Genomic DNA, 25,621 nt, shown 5'->3' on the forward strand with positions numbered 1-25,621 from the left:
GCCCTGCGTCACCGCGTAGCGGGACGCAGGGCGGAACGTAACAATCACAATGATGACGTAGAAGTCACGTGAAGAAGAGTAGGCGGGCCGTTGCTATGGTCCGTTTCTCAGTTGGGAACTAGCCTTGTGGCTGCATTGAAATTAACATGGCGTCGTTGGATCACGTGGTAGCTGAAGTGCTCAGGGACGTGATACGTTAGTCACGTGTGGAGACACGTTGCCAGGGCCCTTCCTCTAACGGGAAGTAGTGGCTCTCAGTCACGGCATCATAACAGAAGAAGCAAGCGTAGGGCGCCGGCTCGCCCCCTGCTGGTTGTTCCCTGTCGGTGCAGGCTGCTGCGTGTGCGTCCAGCTGGAGTCCGGCGGCCTCGGTGTAACGCGGGGACAGCGGTGCGTGCCTCGTCCCTCGGGGGGCTTGCGTTGATGCAATCCTGCTGCAGTGGCAGTGGGCAGGGGTCGCGCAGCGATGATGTCACGGGCGGTAGTGCAGGCCCCCGGGTGCTGCTGCCTGGGCTCTTGCAGCCCCCCCTTCCTCCCGGTGCATTCAGGAGAGTGCCTCGCATGGGAATGTGCTCGCCTGGCCCCCGGGCCGCTCACGTGTCCAGCTTCCATCACAGGCTTTACAACAGAGAGTTCATGGGTTTCCACCTTTTCTATTATGACTTGTGCTGCTGCCTGTAGCTGGGCTGTGCTGCTGCCTGTAGCTGTGCTGTGCTGCTGCCTGTAGCTGTGCTGCTGCTTGTGCCTGTAGCTGTGCTGTGCTGCTGCCTGTAGCTGGGCTGGGCTGCTGCCTGTAGCTGGGCTGTGCTGCTGCCTGTAGCTGTGCTACTGCTTGTAGCTGGGCTGTGCTGCTGCTTGTAGCTGGGCTGTGCTGCTGCCTGTAGCTGGGCTGTGCTGCTGCCTGTAGCTGGGCTGTGCTGCTGCCTGTAGCTGGGCTGTGCTGCTGCCTGTAGCTGTGCTACTGCTTGTAGCTGGGCTGTGCTGCTGCTTGTGCTTGTAGCTGGGCTGTGCTGCTGCCTGTAGCTGGGCTGTGCTGCTGCCTGTAGCTGTGCTACTGCTTGTAGCTGGGCTGTGCTGCTGCTTGTGCTTGTAGCTGGGCTGTGCTGCTGCCTGTAGCTGGGCTGGGCTGCTGCCTGTAGCTGGGCTGGGCTGCTGCCTGTAGCTGGGCTGGGCTGCTGCCTGTAGCTGGGCTGGGCTGCTGCCTGTAGCTGGGCTGTGCTGCTGCCTGTAGCTGTGCTACTGCTTGTAGCTGGGCTGTGCTGCTGCTTGTAGCTGGGCGGTGCTGCTGCTTGTAGCTGGGCTGTGCTGCTGCCTGTAGCTGGGCTGTGCTGCTGCCTGTAGCTGGGCTGTGCTGCTGCCTGTAGCTGGGCTGTGCTGCTGCCTGTAGCTGGGCTGCTGCCTGTAGCTGGGCTGTGCTGTGCTGCTGCCTGTAGCTGGGCTGGGCTGCTGCCTGTAGCTGGGCTGGGCTGCTGCCTGTAGCTGGGCTGGGCTGCTGCTTGTAGCTGTGCTGTGCTGCTGCCTGTAGCTGTGCTGGGCTGTGCTGGGCTCCGCTGATAGTAACTGCACCGTTGGGTGTCTGGTGTCTGGGTTTTGGGCTTGTTTTTTTCCTCGCCATGTTTGATCTTTAGCCTGACTTCGTTTTCCTCAGTGTTTTCTGCTGTGAGTGCCATGGGATTCCTTAGGCAGGCCTACACCAAAGGTACCTCGTTCTCTCCCAGGGCGTGTTGTATTCTCTCTTAGTCACATGGCTGTGAACCTGGTGGCTTTTTTCAAACCGCTTCCTCCATTCATCGGAGCAGAGATGGTTGCCTTTGTTTGCTTTAAAGATCTGAGGAGCTCACACGACTAGTCATGGTCCCTCTTTCTGTGTAGCCATATTTTGCCCCTAGGGTCTGGGGTGGCTGTGTGCTTGTCTCTGGGGTCTGTAGTCAGCCTGAAACCAGCACACCGGCATGTTCAGGTGCCTCTCTGGGTCAGTGTGCATTCACTACTTTGTGTGAGAGCCCTTCCTGCGTGCATGGGGAAGTAGCCTGCCACTTCTGTTTAAGTAATGCTTCATGTTTGATTGAGTACTGTGTTCACTCATTGCCTACTGAGGTAGATAAAAGCATATCCAATCGCCCACTGGGCTTGTCAACAGTTTGGTCTCTGAATCTGTGCTCTGGAAGGTCGTTGCTCGAGAAAGGATTGACGTTCTATTATATTACTCTTTGGTGAGGAATCCGACTCTGCCAGCCCCTGCAGTCCCTCAATCCACTTCGGCATACTCCACCCTTTTGAACCCAGTGCTGATCCATAAACTCTAAGGAGTAATTGGATTATTTGTTTTATTTTGTTTTATTTAATCTGTTTTATGGTTAAGTCTGGCTGGTTGCAAATGGCTACAAAAAGGAGTCCTGTCCAGGTTCCTTATCCCTCAAGTGCAAGAACATAACCTATCACGCTCTTACCAATAGATGAGGTCAAGAAACTATTACAGGACATTGAGATTTTGTTGAACGACTTGGAACTCCATCACAAACCTGTCCATACTAATAAAGGAAAGGGCACTAAAACAAATCCTTCTAAAAAAACGAATACCATCAAGCAGTCGGAACTTTATTTACTGTTCACTTGTTAGGCATTTATACAGGAAGCAAATACTGTGTCAAAGCACCCACTGGACAAAAGCGAGGGGACCGAGAAGGAAAAGCGAGGGGACCGAGAAGGAAAAGCGAGGGGCCTGAGAATGATGGGCAATGTAATTACAACAATGTTAAATAATTAAATGCAACAAAAAGAGACAATTGGGAGGGGAATACTAAACTACTATGCCTTGTGAGTGTTCAGAACGTGCAAGTGCAGAGGGGAGAGGGGTATGGCATAGGTGCTGTGGTGCTCGTGGAGAGCAGCAGGTGAAGTGCTATGAGGAAAAGTAAATGCAACCTCCAATGGTGTAGGGTGAGTTGAGGCAAGTGCAGAGGATAGACAGCAGCTGGGATGATAAAATGTGGGAGGTCAGGGCCCAGAGGATGCATTAGGACCCTGCACACCAGTCAAGCTACTGTGCGATTAGAAGGGGAGGGAAGGAAGAGCTAAAGAGGAAACCCTTGAGGATTTTCCATAAATTAAGGAGGTCCTGCAAAGGAAGGCTGTTCTAAACAAGGGAGCCCGCTGAGGAAAGTGATCAACCACCTGCTCTGTGTAGCAAACCCCTTCACACGCATGGAGTTGGTGCCAGAGAAACGCAGGTGTCTGGAGGGGGTGGTGGGGCTTGGTCAGGAAGAGTTGCAGATAGTGGTCCCTGGCCCCAGACAGCCTTGTGAATGATGCAGAAGGATTTGAATTTAATCTGTGCTGCAATCAGGAGCCAATTGAGACTTTGTAGGGCAGGAGAGATGCAGTCCTGAACTTGAGGCCAAGGATACTTCTCGTTGCTCTATTATGGATTAGCTGGAGGGGTCGCAGAGTGGACGAAGGTAGATTAAGGAGGCTATTATAGTAGTCGAGCCTAGAGAACTAGAGCCCGGTTAACATTGAGTCTTTGGGGGAAGGTGAAGAAAGTTATAATTCCTTTCAGAAGGAAAAGGTGAACATTGGAATTCTTGGCAATGTCCTGAATGTGAGGGAGGAAGGAGAGAGAGGATTCGAAGATTACTCAGGTTTCTGGCTTCCGAAGAGGGAGCAGGGAGAGAGACCAAGGAAGAAAGCCAGAGTGAAGGGAAGAAGTCGGGAGTCGGGTCCCAATAAGGAGGATCTCTGTTTGCTGGTGTTGAGGTAAAGGTCCTTAGAAGTACACCAGGCCTGGATGGCTGAGAGGCAGTGAGGGATGAAGGAGGGTGCAAGGGCGTCTGTAGGAAGTGTGAAGAAGAGTTGTGTGTCATCAGCATAGCACTGGAAGTTGGAGGAAATGAGGCGTGCCAGAGAGTATGGTAGATGTTAATGAGCCAAGGTGAAAGAATTGAGCCCTGGGGGACACCACAGGTGGAGGAGGGAGTAAGGGAGGGGAAGGTGCCCAGTATGAGTTTGGAAGAGCGGTCAGTGAGGAAAGAGGTAAGTCAGCCCAGTGCCCGCTCTGGGATACCAAGGAAGTAATGGAGCCTATTTATGAGGATGGAGTGGTTCACTGTGTCAAATGCAGAAGGGAGAACAAGGAGGATGAGGACAGCAGGGGAGTTGGAATCAGCGTATGGAAGCAGTTCTTCACCGGTGTTGAGAAGAGCAGTTTCTGTGCCTCTGGCTGCTCAGAATCCAGACTGCTGGTCGTGAAGACTGCCAACAAGTTCAGTGTGATAGCTGTGTTGGGGGAGGGACAACCTCTAAAGCAGTTTCTTTCCCCAGGAAAGGGGTGATAGTTGGCCAGGCAGGAAGGGTCTACTGATGTTTTTTTAAGGATGGGGTGCACAAGGGAATGCTTGAGGGAGGATGGAAAAGAACCAGTAGCAGAGGAGTGGTTAAAAAGATCAGCGAGAGCAGGGGCGAGAGAGGAAATGTTGTCCTTGATGGTTCTAGATGAGCAAGGGACAACCTTGTTTGGAAGAGACCTTCATGGAGTTGACAACTCTGGTGACTTCTTCTGTAGAGACAAAGGAGGAATGAGGAGGGTGAGAGGATAGGGGTGGTGGGTGGGTTGGAGGGTTGGAAGAGTGCGTGACAAGGCTGTTCAGTATGTCCTGAGTTTTGGAGGTGAAGTAAATGGCGAGTGCATTGCAAAGGGCCTGGGAAGGAGTAGGGGCAGAGGATACTGCGGACTGGTTGGCAAGTTCCCTGAAGAGTTGCTGTGACACACGCCAGATACTCTTGACAGAATGTGGGCCCTTTTTTTGCACGAATGGACAGTCTGTAGTCCCTCCTGAGCAGGCGGCAGGCCAGTTTGTCAGGTGGTGAACCTGAAGTTTGCCACTTCCATTCTGCAGCTCCGCACTTATGGTTTTTGTCTGCAAGTTCGAAGTCGTACCAGGTGTTACGCTTGGAGGCAGATTTCAGGCGGATCCTCGTGACTGGGGCAAGGATGTCAAGGGTGTTGGTAATGGCTGCTAAGAGCAGAATCAGAGCTAGAGTCTGAGTTGGGTGGGCAAGGGGGAAGTGAAGGCAGCAGTGGACACTCGTTTCATCAGACGGATGTTCGTGAACAAGGTTGGCAGGGCATTTGGAGGAGTTGTCACAGGGCCATAAGGACCCAGGTGGGAGGTGAGAAGAGAGTGTTCAGACCATGAGAGAGGGGTGATGAAAGGAGATGAGAGAGGGAGGTCAGAATCGATGATGGCGTCCAACGTGTGTCCAGCAGAGTGGGTAGGACCAAATGGAAGAATGGAGAGGGGTAGGGAGGTGCAGAGGTCAATGCAGGGAGTGGATGCTATGCACATGGAGTTTAAATGGATGTTGAAGTCAGCCAGGAGTAGCAGGTTGGTGGTGATGGAGAGTAAGGAGGAACAGAAATCAGCCCACTCAGAGAGAAACCGAGAAGAAGCGCCTGGAGGCCGGTAAATGGTAGCAATGGTCAGTGTGGAGGAGGGAGAGATGACCAGTTTGCATACTCGGCTCTCAATGGACGAATAGAGGTGAGTGGGTAGAATGGAAGAGGGAAGATTAAGGTAGCGCCAGCCCAGTGAGCTCGAGGCTTGGGGGTGATCTTAAAGCGGTCCGGTAAGAGTGAGTCCAAAAGAAGTGGCTGAGCTGGCATTGAACCAAGTGTCAATGAGTGCGAGTATGTCAAGGTCAGTGCCCTTTTATAATTTTTTTGTGCATTTTTAAAGCACTCACACAGCCCTGGGGCATCGAGGCGCTGTTACAGGAATATGTCTTAGTTGCATATTTATAACGTGCTTAATATCTAGAGGTTTATAAGTGCTGACCCGGGGATCGGACCTGTGTTGCTTTGTGTCGTCTTGTTTCCAAGGGAAGCACGTTGCAGCTGAGCTATCCTCCCGGGACGGGAAGGCAGATGTCAACAGAGTGTTATCTGAGCTTGCGTTGAGGGTCGCCAGGTGGAGACAATCAGTGCCTTTTGAACGTTTTTTAGGTGGAGTACAGGTGTGCATGGTACTTCAGTCAGAGGTGGCAGAACGGGTGGGGGGAGAGTAGGGGGAGAGGCAGGAGAAGGAAGGAAGGGAGGAAGTTGACCAGAGACGGCAGGATCTGGTCAAAGAGAAGGAGGTTAACCTGGGGGCCTTGAACCAGGATTGTGCCCATGAAGTACACATTAATGGAGCAGCAAGATGAGAAGAAGACTTGGGAGTAAAGCTCGGGGGACAATGCTCTCGCCTTGGAAGCAAGACCACGCATAGCCACACAGATTCGATCCCCAAGTTCACGCTTAGAAACCTCTGGGTATTAAGTGCGTTTATAAATAACCAATTACAAGAAGCCTGCCAAGAGGACTCCCACTTTGTGCCATCATTAATGGTAGTTGAAGAGTAAGGGGGGAGAGAGTAGCGATGAGTCCATAGGTCTGGAGATGGGACAGAGAAAAGGTTGTCGGGGAAGATTTCTCTGGAGGATGCCCTGACATAGGTATCTGCAATTGGGAGGTGAGGGTTTTCAGCAAGGATGTCTTTAGTGCTTTTCCCATCCAGATTTTGTGAGGGTGGATATGCTCTAGTGTAGAGATGTGGTAGTGGTGGTGTTGGGAGCACGAAGGGTGTTCTTGGTGGCTTCTCCGGTGGACCTTCCTGGCCCTGCAGGCGGCTTGGAGGCCCACTGCCCCTGGTGTCTGCCAGTAATGTTATGCCGTTGCTGGCCGACTCGCTCCATTCTCATGCAAGCCGACCTGTGTTGTCCCATGCAGCGCCGGACTGCACGGTCACCAGTAGGGACTTGATGCCCAATATCTGCTCCTCAAATATCGCTGCTGCAGGCAGACCCACTCCACGCTCATGCGCGTCGACGTGTACTGTTCACTACAGCCCCTGCGCTGCTCACTCTCCATTAGGGATGCATCTCCCTCTGGTCCCGCTGCCGTAGGCTCTGCTTTATCAGTGGAGTTATGTGGGGCCAGGGAAGTGTCTCCCTGCTGCCGCCAAGACACTCAATCTTTTCTCAGGAGGGTGCGCCTCAGTCCACCCTTGAGACACCCTTGCAGCCGGCGCACAAAATGGCAGATCTGTCCTCTGTCAGACCGACTCAGCAGGTCTCTTCTACCTCACGCCATCAGGGACACACTCGGGATATCCACCCTGATGGTCGGGGACCACTTCTGTCCCAACTATATATTGCCCGGGTAGTTGGCAACTGATTACAACCAGGGTATGCAACAGGCGGCCCGGGAGGTCCGAAGCAGTGCGACTACATCTACAGTTCAGTCTTCCTTTAAATAAATCCCAAGTGTCCGAAATATCCAACACCATTAATGGGGCTGCAATCTTACCTAATTTAGGCACTGAGGATCTATTCTATGTGCTGGAGAGCAGGCTGGGGGATGCAATTATACACCCGCAGTTGAGACCTATGGCATCACACAGAGGTAGCTAAGTGACCAATACCCAGCATGCTGATATTCCTGTAAACCCTGATATCCCCCTTTCAAACAGGTTCACTCTTCTAGCGGAATTATCAGTAAAATCTTTTAAAACCACATCAGACACAACTGCAAACCGTAAAGTAGTCCAAAAAGTGGTGATTATTACAATTGTAATCGTCATTTATCTAGTGCTTTTTCCCCATTTGTATGGCCTCAATGCACTTTGTGGTTGGAACCGCACAGCCTCTTTCTAAATCTGCCTGCTTCTACTCTCCGCCCTCTGCAACTCTTCCAGAACAGGACCACGAGACTTGTCCTTGGCCTCAAGCCCATGGATCGTATCTCTCCAGGACTGAAATCTCTGCACTGGCTCCCAGTGACTACGAGGATTAAGTTCAAAACCCTCTGCATTGTCCACGAGGCCTTCTGGGGCCTGTGACCGCAGTACCTCCAACTCTCTCTTCCTAAATATCTTCCTTCTCGAGCTCTTAGCTCATCCGCCTCCAGCTCCCTCAGGGTCTGTCGCTTCTCCAAGCAACGAGTTGGTGGTACATCTCTCTCTTCGGCCGGGGCCTCCCTGAAACTTGGGAACCATCTTTGGTTCCGGAAGGACCTCAAGACCTTCCTCTTTGCTTCTGCTTTCTCTCCTCCTTTCCCCTGCTGAACTGCTGACTGAAACTGCACTGGTCACCTGGCTACCCTCTGATCTCGGGCCCAGGTCCCCTCCCCCACCAGTTGCACAGCTGCAATGCCTCCCTGGCAACCCCCGCACTTGGGGTCTGTCTGTATCCCTACAGTCCCCCCAGCTCTTGGCACTTGATGTCTGCACTTAGCCCTACACTTGCCACTAGCTGGCCGCACTTTTACCTATTGTTTTTCTTTATTTATTTGATTTATTCTTTACTGTTCCTGTGTATTGCGCTGCCCCCTTGCCCCCACCCCCTGGACTTGCACAATCTCAAAATCACCTGGCCTAGTAAGATCTTTTGTCTTCCCTCTGTTCCTTCTCCCTTGCCTCGTTGCGCCTGAAACACTTGTGTATGGGCTCGCTATAAATGCCATATCATATATCCTATCATAACGCCCTCTGGACCGGAGTCCATGTATGGGAGATTCTAAGAGTTAATTTTAAGGTGCGTGTGTGCATTCAGCCAGGTTAGGATTTAGGTGGGGTTGTCTGGGCCCCAGTAAGCAGCCCTGTGGTCAGGCACGTGGGTGGGTAAAGTTGGATTAGGATAGAGTGACAAAAATGAAATACAATGGTGCACTGTGTTACTGAGGTGCATCTGAGAAAATACAGCAAAATTGCTATGCTATGGGAAAAACACACAAACCAAACAAACATGAGAAAAGACACAAAATGAGACCTAAAAAGAAACTCTCAAACCGGTTCAATTGCAATCAAAATACTTTATTCATGCCTTGCATGATAACATCACTGCAAAATACTACATTAGCAAACGAATCTGCAACACCTTACATGGGTGCCTAATTACGGCAACCTTGCCAGCACTTCTGGCCTCACTCTTAGCAACTACTAGCATGCCTAGCACTCAGACCAGCTGAGCCTAATAGCAAATAGCAAAGCTCCTAATTGTTTGTCAGCATTTCCTCTTTCCCCATACACTTGCACTCTCTAACACTCCCCTTTATGTCGTCTCCCAATGCATAACAAAACAGCTACTCTAATCATTCATCCAAAAGACTCCCCTCTGAATGCAAATGATCTCCCGCACCGTCTTTCACCGACCCACAACAAAGTGACTACCAGGCCCCTACTGCAAGACTGAGTGTGAGCGAGCTTACGGGCCTCTCTACCGACTGAGCTAGTCGGGCCTCTCTCCCCGGCCTCTCTCCCCTTCTGAATCTAGAAAGCACAGGCATGGCTTAATACACTCCTGTGACGCAAATGGCAAATCTGGCCATTTCTATGGTTTAATGTTCAAATCTGCATTTTCACTTAGCAAAGCATTTCCCTCTCCTAAAGAGACACTATGTATATCTGCTTATGTGGATATGAGTTCACGGTGACATCTACATAAGAACAGGACAGCATATCATGTTTTCTGATCATTGCATGGAGCCATCTCATTCTGCTAAATCAAAACATGATTCTCTGCATTCAGCTTTTCACCGAAAAGACACTCCTTCCCTCCCCCCTTGCCTGCTCAGACAAGGCAAGATAAGGCCAGGCCGACTCTCTCTACTAGGTCACAGAGCAGGCTAATTGTTATCATTCCAGTCCCTACACTGTACCAACAACAAATCTTCTGTGCATGGCGAAACCCTTCAGAATGGAACAGAGAACAGCTCTCTGTCTAGCTCCTACAAGCATTCTCTAAAGCACTATTAAAATGGACCAGTGTACATAATGACATTCTAAATGCATGGCTTTCAGCAAATATGGAACCATAATAGCTTCTGCAACCCATGGTATAAAATGTGGCATTTCTCTGGTTAAATACATGATCAATGGATGATATAATGGATGAATATAATAGATGAATTACTCAACTATTACAGCAAGCATATTTACAAGAGTGTTGGGGCAGAAGATTCGGTGTGTGCGCAGCTAGACTGAATATTTTACGTAGCTTGCCGCTGTTGAGGTACGTCTGGGGGTTTGTGTGTTCGGCTATGCAAGCTGCTAGAATGGATTTGCATAACCATAGCTGCATTCTAAAGTGCATGGATGGGGAGCCGTGCCTGTGGCATTTGTCAGACGTGGCGCGAGTTATACATACCTTAATCTTTTTTCGTTCGATGTAGTTTTCTTAGGTCTCTGAAGATGGTGGATTGGTATAATGGTCAATCAGTCCATGCATAATAGGATGAAGGCCCCCTTCAGTCCTGAAAATTCTCCAACATCCTTTGGAGGCATACATTCTCTGTACCCCAGGCCGATAGGTGTTCCCCTAAGAGAACTGCTTTGGCAAACGAGGTGTGAGGGTGGACCTTTAATCACCTTAACCAAAAACAGGCCCACCATTTAAGAAGCTAGTGCACAGTTGTACATAAAGCAAGTTTATTGTACAAAAGCTCTGGGGAGTGGTTAGATGGTGTTGCAGGACCACACACCGTGGGTAATAAAAAGCAGCGCTCAGATGCCTGAGGTTTCTTAGCGCTAAATAAATGCTAAATATTATTAGGACCAAACAAAACCAAGTCTAAACAATACAACATCAGTTGGCAGCTTATATACTTTTTGCAACAATTTAAAACACTGCCAGATAAATGTATTACTCTTCACCCACCAAATATGATTGGACAAAACCTCTTCAAAGAAATCCCATCTTTCTCCAATTCTTCCATTTTCATTGGTCCAGCTTTTCTTCATTATCTTCAGGTAATATTTTTGAACAGTGTATTGTCAAAGCATCGAATTCCAAAGCATCGAATGCCTTACCATTTAAAATAAAAGCATTGAAAACAAGCATCTAATGCATTTATTTTCCTTTTTTATTTTTTTATCATCAGGGGAGGGTCTCCCCAACCCCCCTTTTTTAACCTTTAAAAACCCAATACAATTAAAAGAAACCCTTTACCTTACAAAAAAACTGCATTAGATGTTTTTTTTCCGATGCTTTTTTAGATGGGAAGGCATTCGATGCTTTGGCATTCAATGCTATGACTAGATACCTTTTTTAAAACACACCTCTTCTCGGGATTGGTTGTAGTGGTCCTGACGTTGGTGCATGGTTTAAACATTACTATTGAAAACATAATTCATTGCTAGCAATAACTGGCCTAAAACCTTTAACTCGAAGTATGATGCACATGGTCTCGCTGACTTATTTTAGCAAATAGAGGAAGGTCTGCTTAATCATTATTTCCCTTGAACTATAGATGGCCATCTCCATTCCACAGACTTCTGGCACATTTAAAAGACTTTCTAAATTGTGCAGCTACATACAACCTTTGATGACCTTGCAAAATACATGACCAACACATTTCTAATCCCCCCTAAAGATTTTAATACAAAGGGCAAGATAACATCTGTTCCCTTGCAATTTGTCCAATCTACAGGGTTCCTACATTATTGTACAGTTGAAACTCCTAAATAGCTCCAATTTACAAATTCCCAAAGATATGCATGGTCGGATCCAAAGATATGAACTTAATACGGCAACGATTTGGGCAGAGTGGGGGCGGTGACTGACCCGTTCCCAGCACATAGTGGGGTCCTTCAAGGTTGCATATTTGCACCCTGCTTCTTTTACTCTATATTAATGGTTTGGCACTCAAAATCACCACTAACTCTAAAGTTGATTCCCCAAAGAAGCTAATAGAAAGGTTGGCCTCCTCTTATATGCTGATGATGCCATCCTTAAGAGGAGGCAGAGGGGGCGGGGGCTGCAAAAACAGGTTGATATTGCGGCAGAGGTTTGCAAAGAAAGAGGCCTCTGTGTAAATAAGCACAAATGATGGTGATGACCTGCCATTCCTCCAGTAAGACTAAGGCCAAAATCAGCCTGGATAGTGAACTTCTCCAGGCGGTTAAGTTTTATGACTCTCTAGGTATTAGATTTCAAAGTGACATAAAATGGGCAGCAGAGCGACCAAACGGGAAATTTACCTTGATTCCTCGTTCTAACACCTTCTGTACTCTAAACCAATGCTTGGGTAGCCATTCCCTTCTGACGGTTCTTGGGGTCATAAAGCCCAAGCAGTGTCAGCCCCACTTTATGGGAGTGAGCTTTGGGGTACAGAGGGATTACTTAGATAAGTTCATGGAGCATGTCTTTGGCTTGCCTGCAAGTACCCCGGCGGTCTTACTGTGCATAGAAACTGGGCTGAAACCAGTGGTTTGTATAGCTCAATGTAAACACCTTTTTTACTGGCTAGCCTTCGCAAGGTTGCCAGGCTAAATCAAAGCAAAGAAATGTTGTGGGGTGTCATAAATATGCCAGGAGACAAGTCCTAACCCAACCTTCTTGATATGAGATCACCATTGCTGAAGACACTTGTAAAGACATCAAGAGCAAGCTTGTCGCATTGCATATAGAAACGGCGATGTTAACATCTGTTTCTCCATCAAGGTTCACTGGCTTCATTCTACATGAAGCTGACGTAGTGCCTGAACAATACCTGAATGACATTTACCTTGCATTTTGATAGAGCACTGTAATATCAAATTTAATTTAAATCTTTTCCCAGGGGCCGAAAATAATTGTGGATGGTCTCCAGGCTCGTCTTGCCCACTGGTGATTGAATCCTTACCCATTTTCTACTGGACCGCCCTGAATATTTTCTAATCTGGAAATAATGTTTTGTTTTTCTGTTCTTACTTAAAGACCAAGCTCGCTTTTCTAGTGACTCATTAGTTACGACATGCTGTACAGCAGTTGTGTTCGCAGTTTCAGGTTTCGTGTGCAAGGCCTGGCGACTGAGATGTAACGCATTAACTGAATAATCTGGTACAAAGAAACTCGGAAGTTGCCTCTGTCTGCAATTATTTTATTAGTCTTAATTGGTACCCCATCTGTTGTGTGGTGAAGTATGCAATTGGGCGTTTATGTTGTTTTTATCTGATGTTTAAGTCTTTTACAAGGAAGGCCTTTTAATAGACGCTTTTCTTGTACTTGCATCGACCATGAGGTCATGTTTTGTCTGATGAATGTACTTGCACTTTATGGGCTAGCTCCTGAAAGGAAGTACTGATGGCTGTAGCAGCCCGCAATGTAAGTCGTTTCTACAGAGTTTGGATTTTTTTGTTTATGTTGAAAGCTAATTGTTGGGGTGGGGATCTGCATACTATGATTTTTGGGCTCGTGCCCCTCGTCCGCTGTAGTCCTTACTGCTATATCCCGGGTATTTAAAGAGATATTTGTGCTGTGTCCTATTGAGTAGGAGTTGGTTGATGGTGGCTGGCCCTATGGGTGTAGCACAGAGCTGGATATAGCTGATACATGGGGCAAGTTAGCTGAGCGTGGGGGTACAACTGCACTGCCAGCGGGGCTACTTTCTGACTACAGAGTTGTGTTAAGGTTGGGAGGACTGGGCAGATGGAACCCCCACCACCTTATCCACAGTGATAGCCTTACAGGGAGACGTTCTGCATTAGGCTGGGCCTCTTAGAAAGGCTAGTGGGACCCTTTCCCCACCCCCAATCCCCTTCAACACCCACCCCCCCATTTTCTCCAGACTTGCATGCAGTCTAGCAGTGCTCGGGAAGTGTTGGTACACAGGCTTGCTCACAGAGGCACACACAAAAGAGCCAAGCAAACATATGAACCACATACACATGAACGCACACGGACATACACAGAAGACTACACAGAAGCGCAAAAAAAGTATTGTTCAACCACACCTGACGGAGGACTAATTCCCATGGACGCTGGGACCTCAATTTCTGTTAAAAGATGCCAGCCCAAATGCCGGCTACCCACACTCTGTACAGCGCTCCGCTGCCCTCGAGCTAAACAATACAAATAAACTGTCAAACAATGCCACAGTCGTACACCTAACCCTGCTGACGGACACACACCTACATATAAAAAGCGCATTCAGACCCAATAACACATGCGCGCACGAACGCGCCAAGTTTCAGAGAGCTCAGGGGACTTTCACATGGGAACAAACAGGGGGGTGGATTTTAATAATGCAGAGACTGCTTCCTGGTGAGGTCTGATTGGTAAAAGCTGAACATGCTTTCTGTCACTTGTGTTGGCCGAATGTTTGAGGAGAGGGGGCCCCTGCAGAGCCTGCTCTGCTTCTAGGTCTGTCCTCTCATCCTAGATGCTTCGGCTCTAATGACAGATGAAAGCTTTGCTCTGACATCTTTCGTCGCAGTGATTTTTCTGCCCGGAGATTTGTTTGTGTTCTGTTAGATTTTACCCTTCTTCCTGCGAGTCATCGGAGCGCAGTACAAAAAATCCATATTTCTCGCCCCCTCCCCCATTATAATCACCGACTAAGGCGAGCAGGGGCAGCGGGGTGTCTCCCGCTCCTCTTACTCAGTGTAATGGGGAATGCGGGGTGTACTCTGCTTCACTTAGATGCAGAGCAGGGGACAAAGTTTAAGAAAAAAACTTACTATGCAGTGCAAGCTCCGAGACGGCACACTTCTGCGTGTTCCTCTGAGAAGGTAAGTGCATTGGGGGGAGGGAGTGGGTAGAGGGATGCGGGCAACAACTGTGATCACTGCAGAGCGTGGCATTTACGCAGTCGCCATTCTGGGCGGCGCAGTGATCACATAGATCCCAATCATCCTTCCCCCTGTCCTAGTCCTGCAGAGTCCTCTCCTCACGTCGCCATGGAGCGCCACTGCTTCCCTCCTCCTGTTCTGATTGCTCTCCCTCCCGGTTCTCTCCCACCCTGAAACATCCTGGATGTCCTCTGGCTCCCGTGACTGCCAGGACCGCCACCCGAGACATGTAAAATAACATAGAACAACCCATCTGGTAAATCTGTATGTATGTGTTGCTGTTTATGGAAGCATTTTAGCCACAATATTGGGCAGACCAAGGCAACAGGCAAAAGGATTAATACAATGAGAATGGTTGCTAGTTTTGAAAGCGGCAGTGGCGGAGAAGCGAGGTTCAAAAGAGCTTTGATGGTATTCGTAAGGTGAGGGTTTGTCAACAGTTTATTTATTTTTGCATTTGTAGCAGCGCACACAACCCCCCGGCATCTAAGTGCTAGTTACAGTAAATGCAAACAGTGGTGGACTGGGAACCAAACGAGGCACTGGAAATAGATTTAAAAAGGGCCCCATATTACAAATGATCAGCAAGCCCAATGCTTTTCCTATGAGAACATTTGGAAATAACATACAAAAGTGGCCCACGGTGCAGCGGCCCACCGGGAAATCGCCAGAGTTCCCTATAGGCCAGTCCACCACTGAATGCACATTGATATTCTTGAGTGCAGGACCACGCATGGAGGTCACAACATAAAGGTGGTTCTTGAAAAGAATAATCTGGCAGATCCAGGCCTCATGGTACAGGGGCTACATCAAGTACACAGATACGTTAGAAATCAGGGAAGTGCCTATTCTGGCAAAATCACACCTCATGGTACGGGGGGCTACATCAAGTACACAGATACGTTAGAAATCAGGGAAGTGCCTAGTCTTGCAAAGCCACACCTCAAGGTACGGGGGGCTACATCATGTACACAGATACGTTAGAAATCAGGGAAGTGCCTAGCCTGGCAAAGCCACGCCTCATGGTACGGGGGGCTACATCAAGTACACAGATACGTTAGAAATCAGGGAAGTGCCTAGCCTGGCAAAGCCACGCCTCATGGTACGGGGGGCTACATCAAGTACACAGATACGTTAGAAATCAGGAAAGTGCCTAGCCTGGCAAAGCCACACCTCATGGTACGGGGGGCTACATCAAGTACACAGATATGTTAGAAATCAGGAAAGTGCCTAGTCTGGCAAAGCCCCGCCTCACGGTACCGGGGGGGGGGGCTACATCCGCTACAGATACGTTAGAAATCAGGTAAGTGCCTAGTCTGTCAAAACCACGCCTCATGGTACGGGGGGGCTACATCGGGTGTATACATACATGAGACACACAATCTGGTTAGTGCACAAGCTTGGTTGCATGACTATGGGTTCAGGTTACCATTGAAGAGAGCCAGCAGATCTACTGTTTCCTTGTCATTTGGAGATGTGAGCAGTTACGGTAAGGTGACAAAAATTAAATGAACACTTCCCAAATTTAGGCAAAGGGTGCCAGCCTAAGGGGTTACAACATCTGAGTCTTTGAAGAAATGCGTTTTGGGCTCCAGTGGACTCTCTAAGTTCTTGTTATGCGATGAGTACAAATGCAGGGTGCAAAATGTGCACTCGCCACTAGCCATTGCCTAGTGATATTTGACACTTGGCGAGTAAGAAATGGTGTGCTGTGTGTATTTATAGGATTGAGGTGACTATTTACTTTTTTTTTTACGAGTGGCGAGTAACTTGCAACTTACATTTTTGCCCCCTGCAAATGGGTTGGGTGTTAGCAACACGCACTATTTACAACTTCACACAACAATGTACATGCAAATGAATAAATAGGCTGTCATGGTGGACTTCAACAAGTTAAATACATAATGTCAGTTTGAGATTGCAGCACATGTGGGTGCAAGTATCAAGCACAGAAAATACTGTACCAAAAAAATGCCACAGACTACGGCATTTATTTTATTTTTGCATTTGTACAGCGCGCGAAGCCCAGAGGCATCCAAGCGCTCAATTGTAGTCTTATGACAAATGGTTACATTTTGACATATCTTAAAAAGCATACATTGTTACAGATATTGCAGTAAACATCGTAATTGAATCATGTTCAGACCATCACAATGACAGGACTGCATAAGACATTACATTACAATATTTACATTTGACCTTGTCAGTACATGAAATCCCCAGAATAGAGGTTACAGTAGATGATTGCTGGAGGTCAGAACTAAAGAGGAACGTTTTAAGTTTTTTTCTGAAAGACCAATATGATTGGTCATTTCTGAGTTGGTGCGGAAGAGCGTTCCATAGTTTAGGAGCCATTACTGGGAAACTGGAGCCTCCTGCTTTTCATCTCTTGAGAAATATGCTGAGTTGATTGGTGTATGCGCTCCGCGTTGGTCTGTTGGAATTGGCTTTGCTAATGAGACTGCTGAGATATTTGGGTGCCTTCTTAGCCATGCATTTACGCAACATGGTTAGACATTTGAATTTGATTCTGACCTGGATAGGAAGCCAATGAATGTTCCTTCTAGTAGCAGAGATGTGGTTGTGTCTAGGGATGTTGAGCGCAGCTCTTATGGCATTGTTTTGTACTGTTTGTAACTTTTTTGTTAGAGTTCCAGCGAAGAGATAGTTGCAGTAATCACTATAATGCTCTGGCCAATTTGATGGTATTTTTAGGAGAGAGGAAAGGGCGATTAGCTCTTATTAGTTTGGCCGTGTACGTAGCAGAGGAGACTACTGCATTGACTTGTCTGTTTAGCGTGAGGGCAGAGTCAATGTAGACTCAAAGGGTTTTTATCTCACTGGCTAATGGGGTGGTATTGCCATCAATGATGAATGATTTGTACTGCTGGGTTAGGTTATTAAATTTTGTTTAGCTTCCAATGATAGGCTCTGTCTTATCATCATTAAGGCATAATTCGGGGGGTGTGGTCTGGAGCCGATGGCGTACAGAGGCTGAATAGCCGAGCTCCTGCCGAGACGCCGTTTCGAGATCCTTTTTGCCGGCATAAGAAGTGCCTACGACCACGAAAAGCTGATGCAGAGGTGGGAGAAGCTGACCCCCACACAATCTGCTTGACCAGCTGGGAAATCGGACCCTCTGGTCGGCGAAATTGCCCTAGAATCATACTCCCTCCCCCGCTTCCATACGCATCCAAGATGGCGCCCCGCGCCACTTAGCGGAAACTCCGAGAAGGAAGCCACCATCAACGGCATCTGGGTGTTAAGGTGGCCAGATCGAGCAGAGACAACACGACGGAGCACGATCACATGCAGGACATCCGAAGGGAGACCCCCCCCCCCACCTCACCCTGCTTCTCACCGCTGGGCGAGGCCCGCCACAGCGGCACCTGTACACCGCTCCCGTGGTACACTACGCAGGCTCAGCCGTCGCTGAGGACGGCCCGCTGAGGGTGCACACGATCACCGGAGGTTCCTCCCCAGCGTAGCCCCGGGGCGCAGGACAGTGAGAACCAGCAGCAAGAGCGTGACTACGGTGGCCCCAGATCTCCCTGCCCCGGCGAGTCGGACGCTCGGAGGTAAGGGCAGCGACGCCGACATCACAGATATAGCGGCGGCACCCCTACCCCCCCTGCAGATTCGGATTCATTGACTTTTGACACCTTGGGAACATCACTCATTACTCTATACACTGGGAGACGGCTGAGACCCCCACCGGTAACTCATCTAAAGTGTCCCAGGGGCAGCATCACTGAGACTCCAATATGGCCGCCAGGAACAAAACGAAAGCAGCCACCATGGACTCAATTGTATCCGCCAAGTCAAAAACCCCTACACAGGCTCGCTCTTGTACCCCAGAGATTACCCACACGAGAGAAGGGGAAACCACAGATAACCACTCCCAAATATTGGAGGCTATTGCTTCATTGAGGACACACATAGACTCTAAGATCGACAAATTTAAAATGGACATTCAACTCATGCGTCAGGACGCCCGCAAATTAACTGAGAGGGTGACAAACACCGAGACTTCAATAGAAGAAACGGCTGGTACCACAGCAGCCTTGAAGTCCAAGGTTGCAGACCTAGAGAAGAAAGTGGCTATCCTGGAGGTGAGGTCCGAGGAGGCCGAAGATCAGGCTAGACGGGGCAACATTAGGATCCTAAGAGTACCAGAAGGAAACGAAGGCCCAAACACTACAGCCTACGTAGAATCCTTGCTACAACAGGAGATTGGGTCCAGGAAACTGTTGCAGGGATTTGCGGTCGAAAGGGCCCACAGGTCCCTCCAGAAGCGGCCTCCACATGGCTCATTTCCGCAACGAATAATTGCTAAAATTCTAAACTTTCAGGATGGGGAAATTATCTTATGGCATTCCAGGGAAGAAGGCCCCATCGAACGTGGCGACTCTAAAATAACCATTTACCCTGATTACACTCAGAAGGTGCAGAGGGAGAGGAACTCTTTCGTCCCAGTAAAAGCAAGACTTCGACAACAAAACCTGAAATACAGGCTGCTCTACCTATCGCGCTTGAAAGTCATCTTCAACGGGCGTGCCATATTCCTAGAAAACCCAACGGCCGCCAACATGTGGCTGGAAGATAACCTTGCAGATGGTAAAGATGCCCCCCAGATGGAAGATTGAGGCTCTCAGACCGTCGGCATATGACACACACTGCCATAAACGGCCACAACAAGCACAAGCGACCAGACCTCAGAAGGTAATCCAACTAACAGTTAGCTACATAGAAACGGCCCTCGTTCGGCCTCTCCGCCAGACACCAGGGGGCGAAGAACCCGACTACTCCCGTCAACAGTCTCATAACCTCAGATTGGCATTGCTACAGGCTCCAGAGGAGGAGCTGCCAGCCGGGCTCGAAATATTGCTCCGATGGCGTCACAACTCAAAGTGATGACGTGGAATGTGAGAGGGATGAGCTCATACCTGAGACGAAACCGAATACAGTCATATCTCCGCAGAAAAAAGGTTTCGATTGCGATGTTGCAAGAGACGCATCTTACGGAAGACACCATGTCCAAATTAACAGATCGATTGTCTGGGACCGGGAGAGGACCCCCCTACTCTAAATACTCAAGGGGGTGTTCACATGGGTGAATCCGAATGTGCCCTTCCAATTGCAAGGATTCGAGTCCGATAAAAAAGGAAGGTATGTAATAATGTGGGGCACTATCGAGCAGACTCCATATTTGCTTAGTCAATTCGTACTTCCCGCAACATGGAATACCATTGCACCTTAGAGCAATATGTTCACGGATGGGACAACACCGAAATAGGACCTTTATATGGGGGGGGGACTTCAACTGTGTCATTGATGGCTCTATGGACAGGTCTGCATCCCTCCTCCCCCCCCATCCAAGTAACCCCGCAACATGCGCTCTGACGGAAACGCTGCAACAACTCGACTTGGTGGATAATTGGAGGGAACAGCATCCTGTTGAAAAGATCTATTCCTACTATTCAGCCCCGCACAAGATCCACACGAGAATCGATTATCCGTTCATCGACAGAGAACCAATACCAGGGCATATTTAGGAAGATCAATCTCAGACCACTCCCCACTGATCATGCAATGGCAATTAACGGGGCCAAGACCACCAATCCCCATGTGGAGGATGCCTACTGCGGCCCTCGCCGACCCGGAGTTCAGCGAGGACCTCGCTGAAAAACTAGAAGAATACATTGACATTTAATAAAGGCTCAGTATCTACCTGGAGCACATTGTGGGAAGCCATGAAGGTGGTGGCCAGAGGAGAAGTAATATCAAAAGCTGGAGGCAATCGCAGGCAATTGAGGACTGAACTCGAAGCACAAGAAGAAGAGAGCTCCCGTCTAGAATCCACCTCAAACATCACTCCAGAGGTCGAAATGAAGTTGAAGGAAGCCCGCGAGAAATGCCAATCTTCCTGGGACAGATTAGAGAAGTTTGACTTTGCAACATACACTACCAGGTCTCACAAGGAGTCCGACGAACCCGGCAGACTGCTGGCTTGGCTGTGTAAGCGTGAACACCCCAGGCACCTCCCAACGGATATACTGGACGAAAACGGGATACGTCATAAGACACAACTAGGAATTAATGAAGCGTTTGCCAAATTCTACTCCAGATTGTACTCCCATGACACACAAATAGACAGAGATGAAATTAAAGAAATACTGGATGAGATAGGCCTCCCCAAAATATCCAGCGAACAGAGAGTGGCACTGGAGATGGAAATCACAGCAGAAGACGTGACGGGAGCAATCAGATCGCTGGCCACCTGTAAGGCTCCCGGAAGTGACAGCCTCCCGCCTGAATTTTACAAAACATACGAATCCACCCTCACCCCAATCCTCCACGAGGTCTACCTAAAGGCCTACGAAAACTGGGTCTTACCTAACACTATGAAAGAGACAATAATTATTCCCATGCTCAAACCAAACAAACCACCCACTGACTGTGACTCTTATCGCCCTCTGGCCATGTTAAATTATGATAGCAAGATTCTCACCACTATACTGGCCAGCAGACTCGCTAGGGTAGTAGGGTCCCTAATCCATGAAGACCACAGCCAACCTGAGAAGGCTTCAACGCATTATGGCCGAAACCTATGAGAATGAAGAAGACCTAGCAGTACCATCACTCGATGCCATCAAGGCTTTTGATTCTATCTTCTGGGAGTGGCTCATCGAGGTGCTGAGAGGGTTCGGGTTTGGCGAGGGCTTTGTCAGATGGATCACAGTACTCTATAATTCTCCTATAAATACAAAGGGGCACCAGACAAGGGTGCCCAATGTCGCCCATGCTATACATATTGGGCCTGGAGCCGATTGCCATATATTTTAGGAAACAGTTCTTTGACGCTGGCATCAAAGTGGGCAACGAACATAACATAATATCCCTATATGCAGACAATGTCCTTTTATACTTGAAAGATCCCCAGGTCAACGTACCAATCACATTGGATGTACTGGACAACTATGCGAAATACTCTGGGATCAAATTCAGTAGACTGAAATCCTCTGCCTTTCCCTTGGCTAGCCTGAGAGGCCTAGAAGAAACTGATCTCCCGGACATTGAGATAAAGTGGCAACTTGACACGTTTCGGTACCTAGGAATTAATGTGAGCCACACCCCGATGCTCACCCACGAGCACAACACGGCAGTAGCAATAACCAGCCTTCGCAGATCCATGCAATTTTGGTTTAGACTCCCACTTGCAATGGTAGGCAGAGCAGCAATCGTTAAGATGATAGTCCTCCCCCGATTTCTGTATTTCTTCGTCAACATATGACACTACGTCAGACCGCCCTTCTTTAAGAAATTAGAGGCACTTATCAAGGACTTCCTATGGAGACCTACCAGGCATAAATTGACTTTGGCTACCCTATCATACAAGGAAGGGGAAATACAACTCCCAGACCTCAAGTTGTATTATCTTGCAGCACAGCTCAGCCACGTGACGAAGTGGCTCTCGGACGATCCATCAGCCGAGCTGGGACTATTGCGACACTCTCCCTCCAGAATATTCCCCAGGGAAACTCTTTGGAACCCTCTACGACAATCCCCAGAATCCCCCCTGATCGTCGAACTTGGTAGGCAGATTTGGACCAGAACCTGCTACATCAGGCAGATAAAACACCCTTACTCTCCAGACAACCCCATCCTGGTTGACTTGTGCAGAACAGAATCGGATCTCTCCGCGGCTAGGAGGTGGGAGGGCTCCAGAATTTACACATGGGGGGGGGGGGATATGTTTGAGGAGGGCGAATTCAAGGATTTTGAGTCACTGCAGGCTAATGAAGGGCTATCAAGCGGCCAGTTTCTCTGGTATCATCGGCTCAAACAAACCACCAAGAAGATCTGGTGCAGCTGGCCTGAGGAACCCACCCCAGACCCACTGTTACAAGAGATGCACAACCTTACGGATGGCTGGAAACCGGTCTCTCGACTCTATAAGAGGCTCATCGACAAACCCAACCCCAAAAGTGCGACACTGAAGGCAAAATGGGAAACGGACCTTGAAACTACGCTTACAGACAAGGAATGGGAAAGAACGTTACTATACCCCAAGAAGGTGTCGAGAAACTCCAGATTCGGTCAGATACAACTAATCGTCCTACATCAGACGTATATGACCCCACACAGGATGGCCTCCCTCAACAAACAAGCCTCCCCGGCTTGCCCATGGTATGGGAACGACAAAGCTGATCTGATCCACATGTTCTGGACTTGCACCAGGACAATGGCGCTATGGTCCAAAGTTAAACAGACCTGCACTGATGCCGGGATAAGCAGATATGAATGGACACCTGGGGAATGCTTATTAGGGGTCTACCCCAGACCAAGCAAATACAAACCTGTTGTTAAATTGATGGACATTGCATGTATCCTTGCAAAAAGAATTATAGCCATGGCATGGAAGACACCAGGGGGCCCTAGACATGAACGCTGGATGAAAGAACTAGAAAGATGGACTGCAGCAGAAACCAGAGCCTGGCAAGATGGAATCATCTCTAGCGGAGACATTGCGAGTGGCACTCTAGACTCTTGGAAGGCCCTCCTGAGAGATATACACTTCAGGGCAGACCATAAACCCCCTTGATAAACCCCACTACTTTGCATTAACTGATCCCTCGCACTCGCCTAGATATGTGTCACAGCCACTTCCCACAGTTCCTTCCCCAGGAGTCTCCTCACCTTGGTCTTCACTGTGACTGGCGACTTTCTGTCTTCTCCTCCGGTCTTTCGCGGTTCTCTCCTCTTCAGTATCCTTCTTAAGGAGTCCTTTCCCCTTCTTGCGTTCGAAGAGATAGGGACGGTCTCCTCCGGAGGCCACCTTGACCGTTATTGGAATAAACCGTCAGGTGAACCCTGGGGAGTCCGCCCCTCCCAAAACAGGGAAAAAGCCAGTAAGGCAGAAAAAACCCTGTGAGGCTGCAGGCGAGGATAGATTGGAGGAATTGCGGATCCAGAGGCTTTAAAAGTCTTGAGGCCAATGTCCAGTGGATACTCCAATGGATGACAGCTACCGGACTGTGATTCCTTGGCATGGATGAAGGAGCCCTGGGAGAGGCGATGGAGTGTGGAGCCACAAAGGAGAACTTCTATGCTTCCGAAGGATCAAACATAGGCACAGAAGACTGCAAACGGAGGTAAATTGTTTCGGTAGACAGGTAAAGGTATGGGGAGAGAGAGAGAGAGAAAACTCGTGAGCAATAGAGAGCAGTAGTGAGTCCGTGAGAGTAAGAGAGAGTGAATGCGAGAGAGTATGAATGAGAGAGCGAGTGAATGCTAGAGAGTATGAATGAGAGAGCGAGTGAATGCAGGAGTGCGCGAATGAGAGAGAGTGAATGCAAGAGAGTATGAATGTGAGAGTGCGCGAAAGAAAGAGGGGGTGAAAGAGAGGGATGGCAAGACCGAGGGAAGACGGAAAAGACCCCGAGCAACAGGGAACCGGAAAACCGGAACCTCGCCGACGGGGAAGACAGGTACCAGCCGAGCGAGGTAGAGGGTACTACGGGGGGGCGAAGCTAGGCTGGAACCGAGGACCAGATAAGGGGAAAGGAAAGGCAAGAGAGAACGGCCGTCGCCTAACGAGAAGGCGAAGGGCCGCGGAGATTAACCGAGAAAACAAAAGAGGAGCTCGGTATGTCAGGAACGGTAGTAGGCACAAAATCGAAAGTCAGCATAGCGAGTTGCAACGCGACTCGCAGGGGGCGTGGCTTCCTTAAATGCAGCAGCAACAAAAAGACTGGACCGCTCACAGACAGACTGTTGGGACCTAATAGCGCCTCCATCTTGCCCATAACTTCCACGGTCTCAGCAGTGTGACAATATGGTGATCTTCTTGACAGAGATCCCTCCCACTTCCCGTGATATCGGAACCCCTATTTGCAGCCATGCCCACCCAAGCAAGAGGAACTGTTTTGCATGAAGACTGTTGTTGTTTATGTTTGTTTTAGTTAATTTACTTGTATTTGTATGCATCCAATACAAATGCCAATAAAATCTGTTTAAAAAAAAAACAAAAAAAAGCATAATTCATTGCTAGCCAACCAGGCCTGGATGGCGAGGTATATTTTGTTTAGGTTTTTCGTGTCTTGTGTCCTAGCATCCCATAATAGGTATTAGAATCTGGGTATTGTCCGCATAATTAGTATACGAGATACCCATATTGTCAAGTTTGTCAAATAAAAGTTTGGTAAATGCATTGTAAAGAGAAGGTGAAACGCAAGAGCCTTGTGAACCCAGCATGTTACCGGGACTGGGGGGGGCTGCTGCAGATTCTAAAAAGACTCATAGATCGATTGGATAAGAATGACCTGATCCAATTTATGGCGTTTGAAGAGAATTGGGCTGCTGTGTCTAGATGTTGGCATAGGATTTCATGATTTACTAAATCAAACGCAGCGGAGAGATCTAATAATAGGAGGATACATAATTCTCTGTTATCCTTGTACTGATCCATTTGTGATTTCAGATCGTGCAGTGCCGTTTCCGTACCGTGACCTGGTCTGAAACCTGATTGTCTTAGACCTAAAAGGTGGTTCTCTTCGAGGTGTTTTTGGATCTGTAAATAGGCTGCACGATCTAGTATTTTCAGTAAGAAAGGAACAGTTGTAATCGGACGATAGTTAGTTGGCATATTGGGGTCCAGAGTGGGTTTTTTGGTTAAGAGTAGAACCCAGGCTGTTTTTAAGTCATTGGGGACTGTGTTGGTGGCAAATGAATTATTGATGATTAGTGATGAAAGAGGCAAGTTCCAGTACACAATCTTTTACCAGGGTTGCCGGGCAGATATCCCCTTTGCATCTGGAAGGATTTAGACTTTTGATTATGTTAATTGTGTCTAGAGTAGAGAGTGGAAAGAAGGAGTTTAGTAACTTCAGAGGTGTCTAGTGGAGGGTGACTGCTTGGGGGGAGGGGGGTTTGGTTGAGATTAAGTTTAGTTTTTTCTGTTCAATTTTGCATTGTATGAGTGCGACTTTATCCGCCAATGCGTTGTGGATATTGGTACACCATTGTGTGTCTTT

At 48.6% G+C, this 25,621-nt stretch overlaps 1 protein-coding gene across 1 annotated transcript in view; it reads left to right on the forward strand.

Annotated features, from left to right (window-relative positions):
• The first annotated feature begins 209 nt into the window (after nt 1-209).
• The window catches only part of DHX16 (DEAH-box helicase 16), a 317,650-nt gene continuing 292,238 nt past the window's right edge, over nt 210-25,621 (forward strand). The window contains exon 1 of the mRNA XM_069635324.1: nt 210-390. The gene's annotated coding sequence lies outside the window, so the exon portion shown is untranslated. The remainder of the gene's footprint in view (nt 391-25,621) is intronic.

Source organism: Ambystoma mexicanum, chromosome 13 (genome assembly GCF_040938575.1).
Source record: "Ambystoma mexicanum isolate Mex_15411 chromosome 13, UKY_AmexF1_1, whole genome shotgun sequence".
Lineage (NCBI taxonomy): Eukaryota > Metazoa > Chordata > Amphibia > Caudata > Ambystomatidae > Ambystoma > Ambystoma mexicanum.